The sequence below is a fragment of the Giraffa tippelskirchi genome, chromosome 3 (assembly GCF_054371585.1).
Source record: "Giraffa tippelskirchi isolate mGirTip1 chromosome 3, T2T-mGirTip1v1.2.pri, whole genome shotgun sequence".
Lineage (NCBI taxonomy): Eukaryota > Metazoa > Chordata > Mammalia > Artiodactyla > Giraffidae > Giraffa > Giraffa tippelskirchi.
The window spans coordinates 90,471,321-90,494,190 of NC_137277.1; the positions used below are offsets into that span (position 1 = coordinate 90,471,321).

Here is a 22,870-nt window from a genome sequence, read left to right on the forward strand (position 1 = left end):
CAATGGTGGACTCGGCGCTCCCAATTCAGGGGGCCTGGGTTTGATCCCTGGTCAGGAAACTAGATCCCACATGCCACAAATAAGAGTTTGAATGCGGCAACTAAAGATGTCACAATGCCATAACTAAGACCGGCACAGCTGAGTGAATGAGTGAATAAATACATCATACATCCCTACATCCCTAAGAGGAAGGACCATGTCAACAGGCTAATTCCATGAAATAGTTCTCAAAAACGGTTAATCAACCTAATATATTTAAATACCGAATCTAACATTTGTCTTCAATTAGGAGAATCCTTGTGATAATGTCACGTGTCTGTTGACATCCTTTGTGGCTATGGACTATCACCTCTCCGTTGCCCCTTATCAGGGGATACTCCCTCTGTACAATGTTGGAGGTGGGGGCGGCAAGACAAAGACAAACTGGGTATTCTTTCAAATCCTGTTAGCAATCGGAAAACTCTCAACTAAATCCTTACCGGAATCTTCAAAAGTTGCAAAAATCAACATATTCAGTACACATTGCTGTAAACTTTGTAAATATTGAAAAGACGAAAGGAATGTGGTGAATGTGCATTGTGTTGAATTTACTTTTGGCAAATTATCTCATAGAAAATTAGTTCAGAGCTGTCACCTTGCCCTCTCCTCACAGTTATGCTTCACTGTCAAACTGAATCAGTATTTAAAAGGCACTTTGAAATAGCTCTTCACCTCAGGTGCCAGGAAACAGTTTGTTTAGAGAGATTAAGTTACTGGCCCACATCATAGAGGTGATGGTGGGAAAGGTAAAATTCTGCTTCAAGTTACCTCTTGCCAATGTGGTGCTGTGGTCCTTCTTTTTCTGAGTCATACTCCAGGAAGGCTGCAATCATTTTTATAAACTTAGCATGTTATTCACCACAAAAAGTTAGTGTATAAAGAAATATTCTGAGCATTTATCTTTGCTAAATAAAAACACTGTTATGATTACCTGTGATTTTAGACACTTTTTATAACTATACCATCATTTTCTATATGAAATACTATTATTTTCAAGCGAAATGAGAAATAATTGAAGTACAACTGCCTGTGGGACAAGGTTACCTCAGCAAAGAAAATTTAAGAATCAATTAGCTATGACCTTGGAGAAATGGATTTTTAAATAGGCATTGTCTCAGGTCACCTAAGGCATATCTTTAGTTCCCTACAATTTCATCTTAAAAGGGGCCATCACTAAAATCAGTCAAAGGTTTCACAGACACTTGTGAATATTAACTTTTAAAAAAGGATACTTTTTTTAGCTATCAATTTTTTCCTCCTGTGCAGATATTTATAGCAAGGTTATTTTACAAATCATAATAGGTAAACATTAATAAAAGAAAAAAATGAAATTTTTTCTGTACTCATTAGTTCTTAGATGTTGATTTCTGATTGTACAGAATTGCTATTATTTTTCCACAGTGATGGGCTACCTAACTGAGCAGTGCATCCTTCTCCCACCTGTCAGACCAACCTTGCTGTGTTCTCCTTACTCCAGGCGCAGGGCACACAGCATGGTCTCAGCCTGTCTGATGAGGAGATTTGCAGTGGCTCATGCCAGGAGAAGCTGCTGCTTAGCAAACTGAAGTCACCTAGGTGGATAAGAAGAAGAAAGAACACTTTAAAAACACTGGAAATTAATCAGGCTCAGAGAAATGAAGGCAGAATGCTATCATATAAAAAGAAAACTTCGTATTTAGGCTATAAATATAGTACATAGAATGGCAAGTAAGTAAGCACTGAACAGATGTTGATCAAATAAAAAATAATAATAAACAAATGATCAAGTAAACATCAGAGCTGGTCCTCAGATTGCAAACCTATATGCCTATAAGACCAGGAAGGTAGGGTAAGTGAGGAAGCAGACTGGGTTTGAGACAGCAGGGAGAGGTAGAGCCGTGCTCAGCTGGTGAACACACATCCCATCTGAGGCAGCAGCCATGGCTCAGGTCTGCCTGATATCTTCCATTGATGCCATAAGGAAAACAAGGCTCAATAATGCCCTGACTTCAGGTTCTCAAGGGAAGACAGAAACACCGATTTTTATGTGAAACATTTGGAATTTATATTTTAAAATTCAATTAAACAAAACTTTGTGCAGGTCAAAGAAGGCTAAAGCCAAAGCCCACTGGAAGCTTAGGATTAGCTCCTGAGTATCCATGAGATCTAAGATCTAGGGCAACATCTTTAATTTCCAATGATAAAGAAGGATCCAGAGGGTTGAAGCCACTGTTCAATGACACTCAGCTAATTAGTGGCAGAGCTGGGCTTTCTAGGTATGAGTATTCTCCCTTTTATTTATGACTCGTGACCACTCTAAGACTGGCTGAATCTGATCAGACTTTTTTACGTAACAAACTAGGAGCCAATCAGAAGTTGCCTTTCGTTAATCTGATCCTTGGGTCTCAGTCTGTATTTCTATAAACCTTCATAATGAGACGTATAATTTTCTCTTCTCACCATTCACATTATGGAAGGATTTCTGGGTAAAGTCAAGTGAGTAAAATACAGTGGCCCCTCAGTGTAGCCAGATGTGAAGAGTGGGAGAGAGGTATGGGCACAGGTGCCACTGGGTCCCATTGGATCCATCTACTGGTTCCAGTTTCTGCTAAAAGCCACTGTTTGTATGATACGTGGTATTGCGTGATGGTTAAGAGCAAGAGATGGGTTTAAATATTGATTTAGCTGCTTATTGTGATATAAGCTCTCAAAGTTCCATGTGTAAAAAAAGTGCTAACAACAGTACCTGAATCATAGAATTGTATTGAGGTTTAAATGAATCAGTGCATAGAAAGTGCTTAGAATGGTACTGAGATAAGGTACATACTCAGTAAATGTTTGCTACGATTTATAACAAATGTCAGCATTTACTGAATGCCTACTGTATGGTAATTTACTTCCATTTATTATCTGTAATCATCACCCCAACTCTCTTTGTTTCATGTTGTCACCTTTTCAAAAAAGAAAATCAGGACTTTGGGAGAGTCAGCTTCTTGTGTAATGACACCCCAGTAGGAGTGGAGCCAAGTGTTTGAACGTAGGTCTACTGAGCCTAGCTATTTTCTTAATGTACTACTCTAGTGCCTTCTCAGTGTTCCATTGATGATACTATTCAGATCTTTAAAGGAAGAGATAACTAACTCTGCTCAAACATCAAATACTTATCAAGTCAGATACCAAAGCAAAGGAGTCTCAAAGCAAACAATCAAAACACTGCAATGCATGGTAACTTTCTGCCTTATGTGAAAATGTATAGTTCTAGATTAGAAGGGTTCCACATAACTATGAATAAGACATGAGACCATGTGGTCCATTTTCAGTCTGCATCAGCCCTCATTTTTATCCTTTAAAATGTTAGGGCTCAGGGGGCGGGGCTAAGATGGCGGAGGAATAGGATGGGGAGACCACTCTCGCCTCCACAAATTTATCAAAAGAACATCTGAACGCTGAGCAAACTTCACAAAACTACTTCTGAATGCTGGCAGAGGACGTCAGGCATCCACAAAGACAGCGCATTATCTTCAAAAGGAGTTCTCTATTACACCTTTAACTTTCATTTTCATAACCCACTATTACCTTGCAAAAAAAAAAAACCCTATTTTTAAAGCAAACTGCATATCTTATATGCAGTTTGCTTATACTTTTTGTGGTTTCTTTTTTTTACTGTTTTTTTCCTGTTTTACTTTTTTTACTGTTTCTTTTTTTTTTTTTACTGTTTTTTTTCTTTTTACACTGTTTCCTTTTTTTCTTTTTTTATACTGTATGTTTTATAAGAGTCTAACCTCTACTCTAGATTTTTAATCTTTGTTTTACATATTTGATATCAATTTTGTACATTTAAGAACCCAATCTTTAGGACCCATTTTTACTCAGGAGTGTGATTACTGGCTTGATTACTCTATCCCCCTACTGACGCTCTTTCTTCTCCCCCAGGGAACCTCTATCTCCCACCCTCCTCCTTCTCTTCTCAACCCAATTCTGTGAATCTCTGAGGGTGTTCTGGGTACCAGAGAACACTTCGGAAACAGAATACTGCCCAGATCTCTCTCTCCCCTCCTGATTCCTCCCTTTCTACTCATGCTCACCTCTATTACCTTTCTCCCCCCTCTCTATGTATCTCTGTGAACCGCTCCGAGGGTTCCAGACTGTGGAGAGCACAGAGGGAATTTCTTACTGGCTAGACTGCTCTCTCCATGTTTGAGTCCCCCTCTTCCCTTTCTGGTCACCTCAACCCCCCCCCCCCCCAACCCCACTTCACCTCTCCATGTAACTCAGTGAACCTTTCTGGGTATCCCTCACTGTGGAGAATCTTTTCACCATTAACCTAAAAGTTTTATTATTGATGCTGTATGGATGGAGAAGTCTTGAGGCTACTGCAAGAATAAGACTGAAAGCCAGGGGAAACATTAATTAATAAGAGATCATCCAATAGCCTCCACATATACACTGAAACCAAGCTCCACCCAGGAGCCAATAAGTTCCAGAGCAAGACATACCACGCAAATTCTCAAGCAATGCAGGAACATAGCCCTGAGCATCAATATACAGGCTGCCCAGAGGCACACCAAATCCATAGACATCTCAAAACTCAATACTGGACACTCCATTGCACTCTAGAGAGAAGAAATCCAGCTCCACCCACCAGAACATCGACACAAGCTCCCCCAACCAGGAAGCCTTGACAAGCCACCTGTCCAACCCCACCCACAGTGAGGAACCTCCACAATAAAGAGGAACCTCAAATTACCAGAATACAGAAAGGCCACGGCTAACACAGCAATCTAAACAAGATGAAAAAGGCAGAGAAATACTCAGCAAGTAAAGGAAAATGAGAAATGCCCACCAAACCAAACAAAAGAGGAGGAGATAGGGAATCTATCTGAAAAAGAATTTAGAATAATGATATTAAAAATGATCCAAAATCTTGAAAGCAAAATGGAGTTACAGATAAATAGCCTGGAGACAAGGATTGAGAAGATGCAAGAAATGTTTATAAAGGACCTAGAAGAAATAAAAAGGAGTCAATATAGAATGAATAATGAAATAAAGGAGATAAAAGACACTCTGGAGGGAACCAACAGTAGAATAACGGAGGCAGAAGATAGGATAAGTGAGGTAGAAGACAGAATGATGGAAATAAACGAAGCAGAGAGGAAAAAAGAAAAAAGAATCAAAAGAAATGAGGAAAACCTCAGGGACCTCTGGGACAATATGAAACGCCCCAACATTCGAATCATGAGTCCCAGAAGAAGAAGATAAAAGGAAAGGCCATGAAAAAACACTCGAGGAGATAATAGTTGAAAATTTCCCTAAAATGAGGAAGGAAATAGTCACAGAAGTCCAAGACACTCAGAGAGTTCCAAACAGGATAAACCCAAGGCGAAACACCCCAAGACACATATTAATCAAATTAACAAAGATCAAACACAAAGAACAAATATTAAAAGCAGCAAGGGAAAAACAACAAATAACACACAAGGGGATCCCCATAAGGATAACAGCTGATCTTTCAATAGAAACTCTTCAGGCTAGAAAGGAATGGCAGGACATACTTAAAGTAATGAAAGAGAATAATCTACAACCCAGATTACTGTACCCAGCAAGGATCTCATTCAGATATGAAGGAGAATTCAAAAGCTTTACAGACAAGCAAGAGCTGAGGGAATTCAGCACCACCAAACCAGCTCTCCAACAAATGTTAAGGATCTTCTCTAAACAGGAAACACAGAAAGGATGTTTAAACACGAACTCAAAACAACAAAGTAAATGGCAACGGGATCATACTTATCAATAATTACCTTAAATGTAAATGGGTTGAATGCCCCAACCAAAAGACAAAGGCTGGCTGAATGGATACAAAAACAAGACCCCTATATATGCTGTCTACAAGAGACCCACCTCAAAACTAGGGACACATACAGACTGAAAGTGAAGGGATGGAAAAACATATTTCATGCAAACGGAGACTAAAAGAAAGCAGGGGTCGCAATACTCATTTCAGATAAAATAGACTTTAAAATAAAGGCTGTGAAAAGGGACAAAGAAGGACACTACATAATGATCAAAGGATCAATCCAAGAAGAAGATGTAACAATTATAAATATATATGCACCCAACATAGGAGCGCCACAATATATAAGGCAAATACTAACAAGTATGAAAGGGGAAATTAACAATAACACAATAATAGTGGGAGACTTTAATACTCCACTCACTCATATGGATAGATCAACTAAACAGAAAATTAACAAGGAAACACAAACTTTAAATGATACAATAGACAAATTAGATTTAACTGATATTTACAGGACTTTCCACCCCAAAACAATCAATTTCACCTTTTTCTCAAGTGTACACAGAACTTTCTCCAGGATAGATCACATCCTGGGCCATAAATCTAGCCTTGCTAAATTCCAAAAAATTGAAATCATCCCAGCCATCTTCTGTGACCACAATGCAGTAAGATTAGACCTCATTACAGGAAAAAAACTATTAAAAATTCCAACATATGGAGGCTAAACAACACGCTTCTGAATAACCAACAAATCACAGAAGAAATCAAAAAAGAAATCAAATTATGCATAGAAACGAATGAAAATGCAAACACAACAACCCAAAACCTATGGGACACTGTAAAAGCAATGCTAAGGGGAAGGTTCATAGCAATACAGGCCTACCTCAAGAAACAAGAAAAAAATCAAATAAATCAACTAACTCTACACCTAAAGCAACTAGAGAAGGAAGAAATGAAGAACCCCAGAGTCAGTAAAAGGAAAGAAATCTTAAAAATTAGGGCAGAAATAAATGCAAAAGAAACAAAAGAGACCATAGCAAAAATCAACAAAACTAAAAGCTGGTTTTTCGAGAAGATAAACAAAATTGACAAGCCATTAGCTAGACTCATCAAGAAACAAAGGAAGAAGAATCAGATCAACAAAATTAGAAATGAAAATGGAGAGATCACAACAGACTCCACAGAAATACAAAGGATCATAAGAGACTACTACCAACAGCTATATGCCAATAAAATGGACAACTTGGAAGAAATGGACAAATTCTTAGAAAAGTATAACTTTCCAAAACTGAACCAGGAAGAAATAGAAGATCTTAACAGACCCATCACAAGCACGGAAATCGAAACTGTAATCAGAAATCTTCCAGCAAACAAAAGCCCAGGACCAGACGGCTTCACAGCGGAATTCTACCAAAAATTTAGAGAAGAGCTAACACCTATCCTACTCAAACTCTTCCAGAAAATTGCAGAAGTTGGTAAACTTCCAAACTCATTCTATGAGGCCACCATCACCCTAATTCCAAAACCAGACAAAGATGCCACAAAAAAGAAAACTACAGGCCAATATCACTGATGAACATAGATGCAAAAATCCTTAATAAAATTCTAGCAAACAGAATCCAACATCATATTAAAAAGATCATACATCATGACCAAGTGGACTTTATCCCAGGAATGCAAGGTTTCTTTAACATCCGCAAATCAATCAATGTAATACACCACATTAACAAATTGAAAGATAAAGACCATATGGTTATCTCAATAGATGCAGAAAAAGCCTTTGACAAAATTCAACATCCATTTATGATAAAAATACTCCAGAAAGCAGGAATAGAAGGAACATACCTCAACATAATAAAAGCTATATATGACAAACCCACAGCAAACATTATCCTCAATGGTGAAAAATTGAAAGCATTTCCCCTAAAGTCAGGAACAAGGCAAGGATGCCCATTTCACCACTACTATTCAACATAGTTTTGGAAGTTTTGGCCACAGCAATCAGAGCAGAAAAAGAAATAAAGGAATACAGATAGGAAAAGAAGAAGTAAAACTCTCACTGTTTGCAGATGACATGATCCTCTACATAGAAAACCCTAAAGATTCTACTAGAAAATTACTAGAGCTAATCAATGAATATAGTAAAGTTGCAGGATATAAAATTAACACACAGAAATCCCTTGCATTCCTATACTCCAATAATGAGAAAACAGAAAGAGAAATTAAGGAAACAATACCATTCACCATTGCAACAAAAAGAATAAAATACTTAGGAATATATCTACCTAAAGAAACAAAATACTTATATATAGAAAACTATAAAACATTGATGAAAGAAATCAAAGAGGACACAAACAGATGGAGAAATGTACCGTGTTCATGGATTGGAAGAATTAATATAGTGAAAATGAGTATACTACCCAAAGCAATCTATAGATTCAATGCAATCCCTATCAAGCTACCAATGATATTTTTCACAGAACTAGAACAAATCATTTCACAATTTGTATGGAAATATAAGAAACCTCTAATAGCCAAAGCAATCTTGAGAAAGAAGAATGGAACTGGAGGAATCAACCTGCCTGACTTCAGGCTCTACTACAAGGCCACAGTCATCAAGACAGTACGGTACTGGCACAAAGATAGAAACATAGATCAATGGAATAAAACAGAAAGCCCAGAGATAAACCCACGCACCTATGGCCACCTTATCTTCGACAAAGGAGGCAAGAATATACAATGGAGAAAAGACAATCTCTTTAACAAGTGGTGCTGGGAAAAGTGGTCAACCACTTGTAAAAGAATGAAACTAGAACACTTCCTAACACCATACACAAAAATTAACTCAAAATGGATTAATGATCTAAACATAAGACCAGAAACTATAAAACTCCTAGAGGAAAACATAGGCAAAACACTCTCCAACATAAATCACAGCAGGATCCTCCATGACCCACCTCCCAGAATATCAGAAATAAAAGCAAAAATTAAAAAATGGGACCTAATTAAAATTAAAAGCTTTTGCTCAACAAAGGAAACTATAAGCAAGGTGAAAAGACAGCCTTCAGAATGGGAGAAAATAATAGCAAATGAAGCAACAGACAAACAATTAATCTCAAAAATATACAAGCAACTCTTGCAGCTGAATTCCAGAAAAATAAACAACCCAATCAGAAAATGGGCCAAAGAACTAAACAGACATTTCTCCAAAGAAGACATACAGATGGCTAACAAACACATGAAAAGATGCTCAACATCACTCATTATCAGAGAAATGCAAATCAAAACCACAATGAGGTACCATTTCACACCAGTCAGAATGGCTGCTATCCAAAAGTCTACAAGCAATAAATGCTGGAGAGGGTGTGGAGAAAAGGGAACCCTCTCACACTGTTGGTGGGAATGCAAACTAGTACAGCCACTATGGAGAACAGTGTGGAGATTCCTTAAAAAACTGGGAATAGAACTGCCATATGACCCAGCACTCCCACTGCTGGGCATACACACCGAGGAAACCAGAATTGAAAGAGACGCGTGTACCCCAATGTTCATCGCAGCACTGTTTACAGTAGCCAGGACATGGAAGCAACCTAGATGTCCATCAGCAGACGGATGGATAAGGAAGCTGTGGTACATATACACAATGGAATATTACTCAGCCATTAAAAAAAATACATTTGAATCGGTTCTATTGAGATGGATGAAACTGGAGCCCATTATACAGAGTGAAGTAAGCCAGAAAGAAAAACACCAATACAGTATACTAATGCATATATATGGAATTTGAAAGATGGTAACGATAACCCTATATGCGAGACAGAATAAGAGACCTAGATGCATAGAACAGTCTTATGGACTCTGAGGGAGAAGGTGAGGGTGGGACGTTCTGGGACAATAGCATTGAAACATGTATATTATCATATGTGAAACAGAACACCATTCCATGTTCGATGCATGAGACAAGGGCTCAGGGCTGGGGCAATGGGATGACCCAGAGGGATGGGATGGGGAGGGAGGTGGGTGGAGGGTCCAGGAAGGGGAACGCATGTAAACCCATGGCTGATTCATGTCAATGTATGGCAAATAACGACTACAATATTGTAAAGTAATTAGCCCCCAACTAAAATAAATAAATTTATTAAAAAAAAAATGTTAGGGCTCTTAATAGATTATATGCTTATTATTGATAAATCTAGTTCCATGGAGGTAGCTTTTAGGAAACACATACTGAATGTCAACATAGGGAAAATAAGACCTGGAAGATTTCATTCTAGCCCATTAAAAAAAAAATCCTTGCTTTTACAGATTTTTTAATACAAAGTACAACAAGATATAAACATTTATTAAAGTATATGAAGCATTAATATGGAGCATCTTATATAAAATATTGAGTGAAGGAAAGGAATGAAGCAAGAAATATAGGGAATGAGCAGCTACCGACTGCTAACATGTGCCAGATTCTATACCAGGTTATTTATATATTAGTATTTAATGAACAAAAATTAATAAAGGTAGGGCCAAAACACACTTGAAAAATGTATATACAGCCAATTCAACTTTTCAAGGGCAGATATTTCAATTTAAACCTTAAGTCTTACTTAGATACAACTCCTCCTAATTTTTTTTAACAGAAAATATTTTAAAAATAATTTTAGCCAAACAAGGGCAGGAAAGGAGGGTATCTTTTAAATTAAAATCATTTCTGGGAAAATAAAAACTAGGAAACACATAGACACAAATTTTCTCTGCTTTCAAAAGAAGTTAACATTATCCTAAGAGTTGATGTCTACTCTCAGCAATAATACAGAAAACAGGAATGCGTTACACAAAGTCAGATGAAAAATATAAGCCACTTTTTTAGTCTGATTTCTAAAGCACAATTTCAGTATCTAAGTTATAGTTATCACAACTTTCCAGAATATAAAATGCATCCACATTCAAATGTTGTTTTTAGATACAAAACAATATTTCAAAGTCTGATAGAAATGAATTTGTTCATTATCTACTCTTTTGGATAACTGCCATTATTACTATTTCTCCTTGGGCAGATAATTGAAAATCACTATATAAATTGTTGTGTTTTTCTGGGAAAATAGCCTAGACTCAAAATTTGTCACCCACATTTTAATCTAAGTTATAATTTTACCAGGCCTAAAAATTATAGTTGCTCAAGTACCTTATTCTATTACACCTCATTAATATCTTTTCTTCTTTTTATATTCATATGGCAAAAAGGAATTTTGCCAATGCCATTTATTCCAAAGAGTCCATTCATTTTGTTTTGTCTCCATGTCAAAGTTAGCTATGAAGTATTTTAGCAACAGAATAGTACAAATAACATAATAAAATATTTGGACATGAGATTTAGTTCCTCCAGTTTTGCTACAGTCCTCTTTATGGCAACAGAGTAATTTACAGTGTGAATTTCTAATGCCAGCATCTGGACACAATTTGATCCTGGTTTGTGTGTGGTCTGTCTGCAATCAAGGACTTGAAAAAAAGACCCACAGAGCAAAAGAGAAAGCAGCACTGAGCTGCCCATTTATTAGCTTATCAAGATAAATTCTGTGATTCATGAGGAAACCAAGAAGAGGTAACAGTTGATGTACTTTGTTATTGAATTTAAAAGAAGGAACAGAGGGTTTTCCTTCTCCACTCTCAACAATAATGAGCCTAATTTTCCATTTTCTTGTCACAGGTAGAATCCCTGGGAGACAGACTTTGAGACACTCATGTGGGAAGCTGATCAGAACACGTTCTCAGAAGCAACACCTGTTTTGGGATAAGAGGAGAAGGAGGAAGGGGAGGGAGAGGGGTTTAACTGTGATGTAGGCACAGCAGAAGCCCGAGACCAGCTCACAGGGAGCTCGGGAACCAGAGGGTTAGCCGGCACAAGTCCACTGTCCTGGAGCTGGCTCCCCTGGGCTTGGGCAGAGAGGGCTTCACACATCTTTTCCCATTGTATGGTAAATGACGTCATATTGATACTTTGAAATTGGAGGTATGTATGGGAGCTATTTACAACACAGTAACTGGCTAATGCAAACAATCAGAGCTCTGTCACTTCCCATCCCCAAATCTTCAACCTCCGTTAAGAAAGACTGATGTGCACATCTCGGTACTCTAATCCATGTGATAAGTTCTTAATTGCACACGGTGCTACATGGAGGGAATGATGGCTATATTTGGATGGCTAGGTTCTGGATGGCTATAACTTCTTTAGGCTAGGTCTCCTCTGTTCTACACAGAGTATCATTCTAATCCTAGGATTTCAAGTCTCACTGTGTTGTCAGCATCTTTATTGTTGCCTTCTGGAAAGAGGCAACTAGCTCCCATAGAAATGGAATCATTCCTATGAGATACCACACGGTGATATGACTGCCAAGGCCCAAGTGACAGAGTTATCAGAGGAGTAAGTTCTGACAATGATCAAAGAACATCCTAAGTATAATACTTAGAAAAAAAAGTCAATGGAAATGATTTTATTTAAAAATACTTGGGAACTTCCCTGGCAGTCCACTGAGTAAGACACCACACTTTCACAGCAGGGGGCATGTGTTCAATTCCTAGTCAGGAACTTAAATCCTGCATGCTTTGCAGTAAAAAAAATAAATAAATAAATAAAATAGACATAATTTAATCCTACCAGTAGAGAGATAATCACTACACCATGTCTTTGTTTAATGAAGTCACAAAATTTTTCTAAAGCCAGTTTAGCAAGTATACCAATAAGGTGGGAGAAGATTTCAAATCTATGAGCCAAGCCACACAAAGATTTTGGGCTAAAGTCATTCCAGCTTTTTAAAAATGGAATTGCACACAAAATGAACTAAGACAATTTCTGTTTGCAAATAACAGTATTTTTTTGAAATTCAGAGAGTTGGTATGAGAGAATTCACCATTAGCTGGGGTAGCAGAAAAATATAGAGGAACCATTCTGAACAGAGCTACACATCTATCAAAGTTCTTTCTTCTTTTGAGTCCTTTACTCAACAGAGAAAGACCATAAGGGAAGAGTCAGAATTTGACAGATTACACAGAAACTCTTCTCAGCTTTGCCCCTTACATTTTACACCCACACTAATTCTTAGCAATTTGACAATTGCAAAAACACCCCTTAGGCATCCAATTCAGGGAAAAAACAAAACAAAACACTAGCCATCAAATGAAGAAGAACTTGTCATGATTTTAGTACATGAGGTTAGAATTAAGGAGACACAGTCAGAAAAGTGTGGATGATTCTGAAATTCAGTGATTAAAAAGTAACTCGGTATTAACTGTATCTATTCTAGCACCGATCACATTTCTGTAACAGGGATCAAAGCAGTCAGGATGTTAGGTTTCCAACAAATGCCCTATAATGACATAAAATCACTGGGTGCAAACTGAGTCATATACATCACAACTCAGTACAGGGCCTACCACATGGTAGGAACTTAGTCTCTCTCAGCAACTTGGACAAGGGAGCCTGGCGGGCTGCAGTTCATGGGGTAGCAAAGAGTCGGACATGACTGAAGTGACTGAGCACACACAACACTTTGCTCTAAGATGAAAGACAGCCTAGCCACATTTGGATTCTCTAATCAGCTACTTAATTCCTCTCCTATAGTATCCATTGTTTAATTCAACAAAACTATATTGAATGTTTTCTATATTGTGGTATTCTCGGAGAAGCTGAAAATATAGAGGAACTCATATTCTTCTTGAGACAGATAAAATTCAGATAATAAAGTATAGTAATGGAGCTACTAAAGCACAGAGGAGAGACCTTGAACTGTAATTGCCTATGTCTTTTGTGTGACCAAATGCATTTTTCTCTTAAAATAGGTGCTCAGACTATTAATAATTAAGAACAATAACTTCACTTGACTGAAAAATATGAATGCAACTAATATTTCAATGTTCAAAAAGCTAAGATCATGGCATCAGGACCCATCACTTCATGGCAAATAGATAGGGGAAAAATGGAAATGGTGACAGAATTTCTTGGGCTCCAAAATCATGGTAGATAGTGACTACAGCCATGAAGTTAAAAGATGCTTGCTTCTTGGAAGAAATGCTATGACAAACCTAGACAGCATATTAAGAAGCAGAGACATCACTTTGCTGACAAAGATCTGTATAGTCAGAGCTATGGTCTTCCCAGTAGTCATGTATAGATGTGAGATTTGGACCATAAAGAAGGCTGAGCACTGAAGAATTGATGCTGTAGAATTGTGGTGTTGGAGAAGACTGTTGAGAGTCCCTTGAACAGCAAAAAGATTAAACTAGTCAATGCTAAGAGAAATCAACCCTGAATATTCATTGGAAGGACTTATGCTGAAGCTGAAGCGCCAATACTTTGGCCACCTGATGCTGGAGAAGATTGAGGGCAGGAGGAGAAGAGAGTGACAGAGGATGAGATGGTTGGATGCTCTCACCAACTCAATAGGCATGAGTTTGAGTAAAATCTGGGAGATAGTGAAGGACAGGGAAGCTTGGCATGCTACAGTCCATGGGGTCACAAAGATTCAGACAGGACTTAGCGACTAAACAACAACAACATTTCTGTTAAATAAATGGGATACTGTGAGGCTGAAAGAATGTAGTATGGAGCCTTAAAAACAATCCAATCTTTCCTTGATTTTAAGCTGGAATGCATCTGAGTTAGTCTTTCAGTAGTTCTACAATATTTTCATTTTCCTTTTATGTACAATTCACAGACTAGGTCCTGGATATTTAAAGAGCAATGAAGAAAATTCAAGTGGCTTTCCCAAAAATCTGATACGTTATGACCCTTTCAAAAGTTTGATATAATTTCATGTTACTTTTCAAGAATATAAATGCTCTAATTTATGTCTATTTATGAAATGTTAGCCTATATGAGTTACTTCACAAATGATTTCGGTAGAAAATGAATTTATCTTTATAACAGGCAAAACAGAACAATGGGACAGATCCCTGTTTGAATTTGGCTGTCAAACTTTTTAGCTACAATTTTAGGTCTTTGACTTTATGGATAGAAAAACCTAGTTCTGAAAATTAAGAACAGTCCAGGGCATATGAGCAAAGGAATTCTGCAAAGTTTGCATATTGACTGAACCAACTACTGCCTTAGCTGGACTTTTCAGGCCATGCACTGCATATCTTGCAAATACTGTTATAGTAAATCATTCCATATAAGCTCATGGAATTTGAACATGTCTTCTGGTTTTGACACAGACTGTCTACAGCCAGTTAACAACAATGAGCCTTGAATGTGACCCATCTGTGGGCAATTGCTTTGCTTTTTTTTTCCTTCTTCTTTTTCTACAGGCGTTTTATTCTAGATCAGTATTTTTAGCAATGGGTATGACGTCTGCCACTAGAGACAATGGATGAGACAATAGGCCAGCATCTGTACAAATATTTCACTACCATTAAAACCCAGCAAAACAAAGCCAACAGCTTAAAGTATACACCCTTCAGACGGTTGAAGCAGCAACAGCATCCTTTAATTCAAAGGGTAGCATCTTGACCTGATATGCACCTGGAGAATGATCCTCTTCCTTACTTAAGTGGTTCTCCATCATCCCGGGGCACATGTGGTGCAGACGCTCGCAGCCATATGGACCAGGAAGAGGCGTGATGGAGATCCTGCAGCCGAATCTGCACAGGGTGGGAGGTTGGGAGGCGGGAAGTTCCCTTTGCCCTGATTGGATCATACTGAATGGGGGTTTCTATATTCCAAGATCAATATGACTTAAAGTTGTGGCCTGGCAAGCAACAGGCCCAGTATGGGAAAAGTGCATGTTTCCCTCTGAAGTATAAAGCTTCACCCTAGGTTTTCACACTAGGTTTTTATTGATGGATACTTAGATGTGAAAGGAAAATGCACATCCGTCACTTCCAAATTGGGCACATTTTCCTCACTAGACCTTTGAAAGAAATGGGGAGCTAAACCTGACACTGTGAAAGTGTTCTCCATGCCTTGGCTAAGCTGTGAAAGAAATCCACTTAGAAATGTTTTGAATAAACAGGGTATCAGTTAGGATACTTGTTAAAAAACCCCACAAGTTCTTTTTGGAAAACAAAGATGGGGGAAGCCGTAGATTAATGATCTCATAGAAGGACTAAATACAAACATCAGACACTCAAGAAATAGATTCATAAGAAGTGGCTTTGTAACTGGGCAGGACCCTACGGGGCCTTCCTGGGACAGACACCTCTTCCACATCCTTTGCTTTAGCTCCTCTCTGATGTACCTAGATAATAAGTGTCTGCTGCATACTTCCTGAATTGTTTTATGGATGCTAAAACTTCCACCAAGGGGAAGAAATTAACTACTTGATCACATGAGCATGTGGCCCCCAGACCTACGGGTACCTAAGTATTGATAATGTTAACTCCTGTTACACTACCCTGTTACCTCATCATGAACCAATTAGAATCATGTCTGAGCTCATCACATACCCTTGGACACCCTTCCCCTAACCTGGCTTTTACAAATGCTTTAAAAAAATTCTTTTTTAGATTACACATTTAAGCAACATCATATGGTATTTGTCTTTCTCTGTCTGCTTACTTCGTTTAGTATGATAATCTCTAAGACCAACCATGTTGCTGCAACTGGCATTACCTTATTCTTTTTTATGGCTGAGTAACATTCCATTTTAATCTTTAAAAATGACACAAACGAGCTTATATGCAAAACAGAAATAGACCCACAGACATAGAAAACAAACTTATTGTATTCAAAATAGAAGAGGGAAATTAGAAGAAGGGAAATAAATTCAGTTTGGGATTAACAAATACATCCTATTATATCTAAAATAGATAACCAACAAAGACCTACTGTATAGGGCAAAGAATTATACACAATATTTCGTAACCTAAAAGGGAGAAGAATCTGAAAAATGGTATGTATATATACAACTGAATCATTTTGTTGTACATCTGAAACTAACGTGTTGTAAATCAACTATATTTCAGTGAGAGGAAAAAAAAAAGCTTTGCTAAAACTAATAGGGGAGTTTGGGTTTTTTGAGTGTGAGCTGTCCCAGACACCTTGTATGATGCCCTACAGTAAAAGCTGCACTTGATTTCACCACACTTGGTGTCAGTAGACTGGATTTACTGTGTGCAGGTGAGAAGGCCCAAGTTTGGCTCAGCAATGGTTTCCAACCTGGTATTCTAATACTCTGATTAATGCTATGATTTTTCAAGTTAAAAAAAATACTTTATACAATAACAGCTTTTTACACTTCTTTTTAAAATTATTTTAAATTCTAGCTATTTATTTATTTTTGTCTGTGCTGGGTTTCTGTTGCTCTGCAGACTTTTCTCTAATTGTAGTGAAACTAGAGAAACTCTGTAGGTGTGGTGTGTAGGCCTCCCATTGTGGTGGCTCCTCCTGTTGTGGAGCTCTGGCAAGGGCTCTAAGGTGCGTGGGCTTCAGTAGTTGCGGCGTGTGGGCTCAGTTGCTCCATGGCATGCGGAATCTTTCTGGACTAGGGATTCAACCTGTGTCTCCTGCATTGGTAGGTGAATTCTTTATGACTGAGCTACCAGGGAAGACCTATTTTTCAAGTTTTGAGATCTAGACTCTCCTGCTCACTAAGAGTCCTGGAAGCCACGTAACGCCTCACTCCTTTAACAACAATATCACCTGGACTGCTTGCCGTTTTCTGTTGCCGTGACCTTCTCCAAGGTTTAGGTAGCCCACTTTGGCACTGAGATTAGGATGAGTGAGCTACATCCTCATGTTTTCTTCCTGTGTTGTTATTTTTTTGCCTGATTTCTTCCCAGGAGGAAGTTGCACATTTTAACCAGATAGATATGAGGAAAAGAAACTGTTTTTCTCCTAAGATAGCAATCAAGGACCTTGGGCAATATGTGCGGAGTGTTCTGGAATTCTATTAAAAATTATCTGATAAACTGCCTTTGGGTCTCTGTGTTGTTTCCTTTGTGTGGGGTGAGATGTGGGACCTACTAGGCTTAGCAAGCTCAGCTGGATGTTACTTAAACTTTAGGCAGTAAACAAAGATGTGCTCTGTAGGGCACAGATGGCTGGAATGATCAATTTGAGTACAGGAAGAATTACCTGGTTCTACCTACATTCATTAAACTTGGTGTAATAGTAGCCCCAAAGATATGGTCCTTAAGTAGTCCATCTGTTCCCTCTATTAAAACCTTCTTGGTCTAGCTTCTAAACACCAATCAGTCTACTTTCCTCTTTGAGCGAAAAATAAAACAGATATTTTGAGAAAAGTCACAAATCATCACCACTGTATGTATACTCTTTGTAGTATTACATTTTTCCCTGGGAAAGAAATGATAATAAACACAAAAGGGATCTGTGAAATATGCCTCCATTAAAGTAAAATACAACTCTTTCATCAGGCTAAATGCATACCTATAACGGCTTACTTCTCCATGGAATTGTGATACACGTGATGGAATGAGAGTGGAAATGGGTCACACAGAGTATACTTTATTATTTTTTTTTTAAATGTATCCCTTGGGGGAGCTTTGGATAAATGGACTGAATGTTATTTCATTTCTGATGTCTTTGCTCAGGAAGCCAGTGAAGCCAAGTATGCAGAGCAAAAGACATCTGCTCAAGGTCAAAGAGATGGGTGAGCTGCTGCGAGACCTCACTCCATTCCCCATCCCCAGACAAGGCCCTGCCAGGTCCGCAGACTCCAGCTCACTTCCTCTTCTCTGTTACCTGGAAAACTGAAGATATCTGGAATCATGCAGAATCAAACAGCGTATTTTACCAATCAACAGAGCTAGGTACACTGTGAAATCTCTAGGATGAGAGAAGACACCACACATGCCCACACTATACCACCATCACAGTTTTTATTTTTGTAAAGCAATTATCAACTTATGTATAAATGATTACAGTATCTGAGACCCAAGATCTCTGGAAAAAATCAGATGCTGCAATCAAAACATAATTGAGCTATTTTGGAATAGAAAGCCTACTTGCTCTCAAAACTTATAAATATCTAAAAATTAAACAATGACCCACTTAGAGCAGAACTGCTTCACTGAGATGTTTTTAAGGATACATTTTAAGTGAACTTCCCTTCTTGATGAAAAGTTCCTATAGTTTAATACTGGTATTTCCCAACCTGGGATGAATGTGTGTCTCTGGGTGTATGTGTCTCTATGTATGTGTCGGGGGGTGGGTGGATGTGGTTAGCAGTGATGAGTTAATTTCCTCAAGTGATCTGATCTGAAAATCCATCTGTGATCATTTACAGCCTAAAAAAATAACTGCCTGTACATGTAGGCCCTATTATTTTTTCAAACGTGCACATATGCTTTCATAAGAAAAATGCTAATTCATTTTAAAGTGTTGTCAACTTCACTGTAAATTTTTGTTATTACTATTTTTTAATTTCATGGAATAAAAACATAGCAATTACCTATAGGCAACTGCAACATTTTAAATGTTAAGAAGGAGTTCTTCTGGAGTAGATGTGCTGAGATAATGTATTTCAAGAGCTACTGATAAAAATACTTATAATAAGGACTTACTAGAGATATACAGTAATGGTGATATGATAGATGCAATGGATTTTCAATTATGTATGAGTCACATTATAAGAATCACTAAGCCATTTGGTTATATTAAGTCTAAATATTTGAATCTAGCCTCAAAATAAAACACTCAGAAAACAATTAACAGCTATTGCAACTGGGAAAAAGAGTGAGCTTGTGAGCAGCTGGTGCAAAAGTCCCTCTTTTTATTCTCTATACATCTATACTGTTCAAATTGTTTATAACAACCATAAATTCAAGTCTTCCTTTTATATTTTTAAAAATAATTAAAAGATATAATTGAATCACTTTGCTGTACAGCAGAAAATTAATACAACACTGTAAATCAACTATACTTCAATAAAAAAAATATAATAAATTTAAAACAAACACTAAAGTAATTAAAAGGAAAGCAACCACATAAAATGAGATCAACAGTCTCTTTGAAGACCAGTGAGGTGCTGGCTCCGTCCCCTGCACACCCATTCTCTTGCACTAAGCTTGGATTGGGAACAGAGAATTGCTTCTCATTCCCTGTAACTTTGGAGGCTGCTCCCAAGTTGACAAACATCTTTACCACATGCTGGGCCCTGGGCTGCAGGCTTCACGTGAAGTCTAAGAGCTCCCAGAGAAGACTGTGAGCAGGCTCCATATCACCATGTCCATGTGTTTGGGGGCCATAGGACTACAGTATATTCCCACCCAGCTGTGTTTGATTGTGCAGCTGCCTATGGGTGCAGAGAGAAAGACTGAGTCTCCCCTCCTCTGACCAAACATGTGCTGGCACACCCCGGGGAGCATGTGTGAAATCCTAGTCTGTTCTACACCAGGAGGAGATTATAGTTGCCTGATCCATGGTGACTTCTGCCCATAATAACTCTACGAGAGCTGGTATTCAGTGTTAGGGATGCATGCAAATCATGCGATACTTAATGCGTTTAGATTCAAAAAGCTGTAGCAAATTCCATGCAACACTTGCTAATATGGTAAGTTAATCTAAAATATTTTCAATTCTGTCCAAAAAAATACTGCCATGCTAAATTACCCCAAGTTAAGTAATGTCATGTTGTATTACGGCATGACATTCAGGTAGCTCATTGTAGCAAATAAAAACATTTATATCCTTTAGGGAGATTTCATGGAAAGCAGATGCACTCTATTTTTTCCCTAAGGAATTTAGTTCAATTTTAGTAATGCATATGTGAAGTGGATAAAACACTACAAATAAAAGATTTTGGCTTTTATTTTATGTATAAATTAAACCTTGATATTTTAAGTATAGTACAAGGGAAGTGAATTATTTAAACCTAAGGCTCACATTTTCATTTCTATCTGTCATATCTACATAGGTTTTCCTTATTCATTCAATGGGAGGAAAACAAAATGGGATGATTTTGATTGATTTTTTTTTTTTTTTAATTTAGGACCAATATATACTAACTGGCTTTGTTTTCACACACACACGCACATATACATATATACACACATGCTATATACATATATATGAGAAATATATATATATTGGAGAAGGAAATGGAAACCCACTCCAGTACTTCTGCCTGGAAAACCCCATGGACAGAGGAGCCTGGTGGGCTAGAGACCAGGGGGTTGCAGTGTCAGACCCGACTTAGCGACTAAACCACCACCACCATGTATATACATACACACATAGTTTTTATTACTTTACTCTTTCAATTCTCTCTCACCCCACCCCCACACACCCACACCGTCCCCCATATATATATTCAGATCCGATTTTGACTATATAATCTAGCAAAGCATGTGTGGACCAAGAATGCCGCCTGTCACTTCAGTGAACAAAGGACGTTGTGGCAATCAAACCTACAGCTATTGCAGCCACCCCTGATGGTGCACCTTGTGGAGAACACAGGAGGGAGTTAAACTGGATATTGGCCCTAGATAGTTAAGGTGCATATCAAAGGGATATTTTAATTAAGCCCAAGCTCTTATATTTTTCCATACATAGAAAATCACTAAATTCATTAACTTGAGATGTTTGTTTTTTCTTTAATTAGCAGTAATCTTTTGATCTTCAACTTTTTTTTTTCCCCAGAAAGTTCCTATATATCTTGGCTCCTCCCTAATCTCTTCAGAACAGACCCTGAGAGCTATCTGAGAAACTGGATCACAGGCTACAGTCCTCAGTAAAGTCCTCAAATAAAACATAAGTCTCAACTTTCAGGTTGTGCATTTTTTCCAGTCTTTGTCAAGTAGCCAGTGCATAAACTCAATGTTCATATGGTTAATTGGCTGTTTCACCTTTTTTCTCCTTGATGGATTTTTGTCACATAGAAACAACCCTCGATGACTATATTCAGTGAGTGGCTCTTCTGCAATAGTTTTTCATGTATGGTTTCTAAATTCAGATTCAGAATATGCCTCCTTTACACAAAGGCTTTCTCTAGACTCAGTCTCTCAAAGCTAAATGAGCTGAGGGCTGCTAGCTAGTTCAGGGCATAAAAACTGTGCATCTAAGCTCTTCCTGGTCTAGAAGGACTTGTCAAGATCAGGTCTCCTTCACAGAACTGCTCACCCTCAAGCACAAAGACAAGGATCAACAGACTCCTTCCTTTTGGTAACTCAACATAAACTTCTCTTTTTTGAGGGTGAAAAAATAAGCTTAAATACAGTGTGAGGCTGAGTTGTTTCCAGAAAAAACTTCAATACTAAGGAATAATTCCAAAGTCTCAAAGATCTATGGTTAGGTACCGAAGCTGAGTTGCTGACAATATTTTTAGTGTATTTACTACCTGCATTTTAGTTTGGAACTTGTATATACATATCTTTATGTTTTGCTGTGTTGTGGAGGAGGATTTAGCAGGAGGGTTGTAAATAAGGTGTAGTGATAATGAGTCATGGGGAAGGAAGGTACAAATGGCTTTTTTTCCCTTCCTAAGCATCTGATGTAATGGTAAGAAAAGACTCCAGAGGTTGTTTGATCATGGGAATAAATAATCTTGAGGTTCCAGATTTTAAAAGGCATCAAACAAGAATGCTTAGCACTGACCACCCTCGAAACTGCTTTAATGCCCCATGCTTTACCTTCTGGACTTCCTGTCTCAATGATCTTATGTCCATGAAATACAATAATGGGAAAAACTTCAACAGGATGGGAACAGAATTAATCATGAAATGGTATCATTCCCTCAGCATGAACTTTTTCTTTTCATTCAACAAATGTCTAAAGAGAAAAGATTTCTATTGGGCCTATGGGCTTCCCTGGTGGATTAGATGGTAAAGAATCCACCTGCAATGCAGGAGATGTGGGTTCAATCCCTGGGATGAGAAGATCCCATGGAGAAGGGAATGACCACCCTCCAGTATTCTTGCCTGGAGAACTCCATGGTTAGAGGAGCATGGCAGAATATAGTCCATGGTGTTGCAAAGAGTTGGATATGACTAACTAACACTATTCTAGGCACTTGGAAACACATTAGTGCACAAAACAGATGAAAATCTCGGCTCTGGTGAAAGGTATGTTCTAGGGCAAGAAACTATGCATGCACACCATGAGTATATACATAA

The 22,870-nt window shown here is 38.0% G+C and overlaps 1 protein-coding gene across 9 annotated transcripts in view; it reads right to left on the bottom strand.

Moving 5' to 3' along the window:
* B3GALT1 (beta-1,3-galactosyltransferase 1) overlaps positions 1 to 22,870 on the bottom strand; it is a 609,729-nt gene that overhangs the window by 45,433 nt on the left and 541,426 nt on the right. For 5 of the 9 annotated variants that reach the window (XM_081582626.1, XM_081582622.1, XM_081582624.1 and 2 more), the window contains one exon: positions 1,493 to 1,610. The gene's annotated coding sequence lies outside the window, so the exon portion shown is untranslated. Of the gene's footprint in view, positions 1 to 807; positions 863 to 1,479; positions 1,611 to 22,870 lie in introns of those variants that run through there. The other 4 variants (XR_014080209.1, XM_081582628.1, XR_014080210.1 and 1 more) reach the window with 2 other exon arrangements.